Source organism: Berghia stephanieae, chromosome 14 (assembly GCF_034508935.2).
Source record: "Berghia stephanieae isolate SIO BIC M18660-M18661 chromosome 14, UCSD_Bste_1.3, whole genome shotgun sequence".
Lineage (NCBI taxonomy): Eukaryota > Metazoa > Mollusca > Gastropoda > Nudibranchia > Aeolidiidae > Berghia > Berghia stephanieae.
This window is the reverse complement of record NC_088373.1, coordinates 25,057,014-25,062,013: the sequence shown is the minus strand read 5'-3', so window position 1 is coordinate 25,062,013 and position 5,000 is coordinate 25,057,014. Positions and strand designations below refer to the sequence as shown.

The window sequence follows — 5,000 nt, the reverse complement described above, 5'->3', positions numbered from 1 at the left end:
GTATTTAAAGTTTTAGAACGCACATTGTATTGTCGTGGTTATTTCCTCGGATAAGTAATGCTATATAGGAAAAATAATAGTGCTAAAAACGCACTGTTATGATAAATTGCCAGAGTGGTTCTATATCAGGTGTTATTTATACGGGTCATAGGTCACCATATGCCAATTTTCAGGATTTCAACCCCAATGTGCATGGTTTTAGCCTAATTTTCCCTAGACAATGAATATGAAGAAAAAATATATTTTTACGCAGTTATTTCCCTTGTTTAATATAACTGCAATAGGTAAAATCTAAGGCCTTAAACCGATACGTTATGATTAATTGCCAGAGTGGTTCTATATCAGATGTTTTTTCTATGGGTCTTGATAATAATAATAATAATAATAATAATAATAATAATAGATCTTTATTGTCCATAAATATGGCAATTTGTCATTTAGTTACACTTGTTATAATGTTAAACGATAACTAAGATTGAACAGATATTTCACTCCTACTTATTTTCTCTCTCTCTCTCTCTCTCTCTCTCTCTCTCTCTCTCTCTCTCTTTCTTTCTTTCTTTCTTTCACACGTGCGATATACACAACATAAACATATTCATTTCGTTTTCAATTTGTTACGATTGTGGCAATTCGACACCAAAAATTAGCAACCTGTATGCAAATGTTCATGCTTTCAACCCGAATTTGCACGGTTTTAGCCTAATTCCCCCTACTAACAATCGCAATGCCAGATAGACCACCACCAAACCCAACGCAAAACCTATTACAGTCCCGGGGAAAGAGAATTTCATTCAAGACGCCTTAAATCGACACGACAGAACTCAGACCAATGACTTAACACAGACCTGTCTGGAACACCTGATAGTGACACCTCAACAAATTTGCCTTTTCATCTTCCTTTATCAAATTATTATTTTGTTGTATTATATTCTAATGTCTATAGCTTACTTAACAAACGATCAGAATTAACATGCATAATACAGAAACATAATCCCATGATAATATGTCTTACTGAAATTATGCCAAAAATTTTGAACTTGATATTGATTTAGAAATTGAATTGTTTATAGATGGATATAACTTATTTTTGAATGATTACCCAAGTCGGGGTGTTGCTATCTATGTTTTGGATTGTATTGAGGCCAATATATTCTCTTTTGATCATCCTATAATTAGTGAAAGTGTATGGTGTGAATTTGAATATAATAATTTACACATACTTTAGGAAATATATATAGGTCTCATAATTCAGACAAATTAACTTTTATTGGGGATATAAAAGAAACCTTACATTCAATAGGTAGAATGAAATTTTATTGCGTGATAATTATCGGAGATTATAATTTTCCTAACATTAAATGGACAGAACCATGTCTAACTTTTCCCGACTCTCTTTTTGTCGAGGCAATAGGATTCAATAGTCGTACCGTCACTTCCTTCCTAATGACGTATGGTAACTTAGTAACACTGGCTCTAAACTATCGGAACAATGGCGGACGCCGTATGAAATATTTCTCCGGCGAGCTTAAAAGCGTATCAAGAGGAAAAAAAACCCATCAATTTGATCATGTTTTGACTTTTACACATTCTGATCACAAGGCATATGAAAAGGGAATGAAAAGTTCTCGCCAACATGAAGAATAAAAAGTAAAGATTTTCTTTGTTTAGAACCAAGATGGCCGCCGTTGCCGGGCGCGTGACATCAGACTACTGAATCCAATTAGGGATGCTTACTTTATTCAGCTGATGACACGGGCTACGAGACACCGACTGAACCAAACTAGTAATATACTCGACTTGGTAATATGTAACGATGATTATTGGATTAACAAAATTGACCATTTGCCTTCGGTGGGTAAACGTGATCATGATTCACTTCTTATATCGTTAAATCTTTCATCCGCCAAACATTCTTCACATGTTTATTTTGATTATTCCAAAGGTAATTGCAATTCTTGTAGAGAAGACATGAATGCCGTGAATTGGGATGCTCTTGAAAGCAACGGTGTGAATGAAGCGTGGGTGTTTTTTAAAGACAAACTAAAATGTATAGAATCCAAACATTAAGATGTAACAAAAAAATTAGTTCTAATAAACCATTGTGGTTGACAAAAAACGTTAAACGTACAATTCATAAGAAACATAAATTGTATAAGAAATTCAAAAAGTATCCTACAACAAATAATTTTCATAATTATGTCAAGGTTAGAAATTACACCAAATACACGATTCAAAATGATGTGAAAACGTATGAATGTACATTGGCACACAAATGTAAGAATAGTCCGAAAGGTTTTGGAGATAAGTAAACAGAAAGTTTAAAAGAAAACGATGTGATCAGTGTTTTACTGAAAGATGATGGTACTAAGATTACTTCAGATATAGATAAAGCTAATGTTTTAAATGATTATTTTTCATCTGTGTTTGTTCAAGAAGACACTACAGTTATATACCAACTTTCACTGTTACAAATCAATTAAACGTCCCCGATTTTTATATTACACAAGAAGACATACTTGTCAAATTGTTGAATTTAGACGTGACTAAAAGCATGGGACCCGATTCCCTTCATCCCCGTTTACTGAAAGAAGTGGCCTTTGCAATATCACCGCCGCTATCAACAATATATAATAAGTCTCTTGAATTTGATACCTTACCCATTGAAGCCAATGTTACTGCCATCCATAAAAAGGGCAGCAACCTAGATGCTGCAAACTATAGACCCATCAGCTTAACATGCATACTCTGTAAGGTTATGGAGTCTATCTTGAAAGACCGAATAATAGAATTTCTTGAAAGTCATACGATGCTAAACGATAAACAGCATGGTTTTAGATCATAAAACCAGTTGGGAGCCGTGGGTCACATTTGGCCATGACTCCGAATTGATTTAATTCTAACCTAAAGCAGATTACGCCCTACTCTCTAACGCCGCTTACGAGTGACGCCAAATCCTGGTTCGCCAAAAACACATTCAGAATTTTCGGCATTGGATGTAGACGTGAAGCAATGGCTGATAGTGTTCTGAAAGACAGATGGCGTAGCTGCAAACGACATCAACAAAGGCTGATAACGATATTGAATATCCATCAATGTTTTTTCTTCTTCTTCTTCTTCTTCAAAAGTCCCCATATCAAACTGTTCACAACAACTGTCTGAAGCGTCTCCAACTTTCTTTGTAGAAGAAGTTGCAAGGATACGTCATGACCTCGATAGGCAAGAAACCCAAAGCGCAATAATTTCACAAGATAACCAAAGTAACAACAAACTACCATACTCTGATCCTGCATCTGAAAATGAGATAATTCAAATAATATCAGTCGCCCCAAATAAAACGTGTTCTCTCGATAGTTCCGACATGGCTGATTAAACAGTTCAAAGAACAACTCGCAACGTCAATCATGTCAATTTTCAACGCAAGTCGAAAAAAATGGCGATTTTCCAAACAGATTAGAAACATACCATAGTACGGCCTTTGTTAAAGAAATCGTCACTGAATCCCAATAACTTCGATTTCGACCAATTTCCAACCTGCACTTCGTTTCCAAACTCATCGAAAAACTAGTAGCAAAAAGATTGGATGACTTTCTGACGACGCATAATCTGCTGCCAGTTTTCCAGTGGGCATACCGTACTGGACACAGCACAGAAATCGCTCTTTTTCGTGTCCACAGTGACATAAATAATTCTATGGAACTGGGCAAATGTGTGTTGCCGGTGTTGCTGGACCTCAGTGCGGCCTTCGACACAGTCGATCAAAACAAATTAATTCAGCGATTTCTGAAACACTTTGGAATGAATGTGACTCCTTTGAAATGGAATTCGGCCTACTTTAAAAATAGAAAACAGTCGGTTCAAATCGACTCGCTTAATGGACAAATTATACCAGAACCCCATCAACTTCATTGTGGTGTCCCTCCGGCCTCTGTTTTGGGACCACGCCTTTTTTCTCTCTATACTGCACAATTGACGTACATTCGGTATTAACTATCATCTATACCCCGACGACACGCAACTATATTCCGCTTTTCATCCAGGACAAGAACAGATAGAAAAACTAAATATTGAAAATTGTTGCTTAGCAATTAAGAATTGGATGATAGAATATAAACTAAAATTAAATTATTCTACGGCAGACATTTTATTGATTGGCACCAATAAACAAAGGGAAAAAATCTTGAAAGTATTGACAGAGGCGACTCAAATTTGAATATAGAGCAAACTGCAACTATAAGAAGTCTTAGCTTTTTCTTTGATTATGATGCTTCAATGCAAAATCGCGTAACAAAAACCTGCCAATCTTGCTTTTATCACTTAGAAATATTGGTAACATTCGACATCTTCTTGATGAGAGAACTAGACAAATAATTGATCGCTTTGGTAGCCAGTAGGTATCACTAATATAATTCATAGCCTTTAGATGCGCCGGCCAAAATGATACAACGATTGCAAAATATTCAAAACAGAGCCGCAAAACTCATTAAAAAATCCAACGACGATACAAAAGAAATTCTATATTAATATAATCTCCATTGGTTGCAGTAAGTGAAAGGATTGTTTTTATAACTTGTAGTATTGTTAATAAATGCATATATAGTCAAGCTCCGTGTATTTTTGTCAACATTATAATCCAACACACCCTACTAAGGTCATCTAAAGACCCCTCTTAATCGTACAAGAACCAGATTGTCCCTAAGTAATAATTCTTTTTCTGTTAATGTCTTGTGGAATGAGCTCTCCCAGGATGTAAAACTAGTTTAGAGATAATCAGTCTTTAAAAAAAAATACCTTAAGACAGAACTTTTTTTCCAGAGCTCACGTGCAGTTTTGTTCACAGAATACGCCTTAAATCTCATTTTATATTTTAAGTTATTTTATTCCAGTTTAGACCTTAAGTTCAGATTGAACATTTCCACTGTATAACTGAACATTTAAAACAAAATATTTTTTTGTAATTCATCAATTCAAATGTCTTTCGTTAGAATAAGTTACTAATG

General features: G+C 35.0%; 1 protein-coding gene across 1 annotated transcript in view; it reads left to right on the top strand.

Moving 5' to 3' along the window:
* LOC144959964 (uncharacterized) overlaps window positions 1–5,000 on the top strand; it is a gene marked incomplete in the record, with an annotated part of 73,599 nt that overhangs the window by 21,355 nt on the left and 47,244 nt on the right.